Genomic DNA, 273 nt, shown 5'->3' on the forward strand with positions numbered 1-273 from the left:
TCAGCTCAAGTCGCTTTTGATAGCGCACTGCAAGGTCAAGGCAAAGGGTTATACTTTCTCTGTTTGCCCCTACAATCAACTACTCGATGGAAAAACGTCCATTTCTATTGGCAACGAGCGCTTTCACTATGGAGTACTCGACTTTTGCCTAAACTTATGAACACTAACCCGGTGTTCACTAAGTTGACTTGGCCACTATGGAACAACATTTTTTTTTCGGTTTACTTCTGAGCGTAAGACTTTGGCTGTGTTACATCGCAAAGCATGTCAATA

This window comes from Plasmopara halstedii, assembly GCF_900000015.1.
Source record: "Plasmopara halstedii genome assembly, contig: Scaffold_1211, whole genome shotgun sequence".
In the NCBI taxonomy this organism is placed as follows: Eukaryota; Oomycota; class Peronosporomycetes; order Peronosporales; family Peronosporaceae; genus Plasmopara; species Plasmopara halstedii.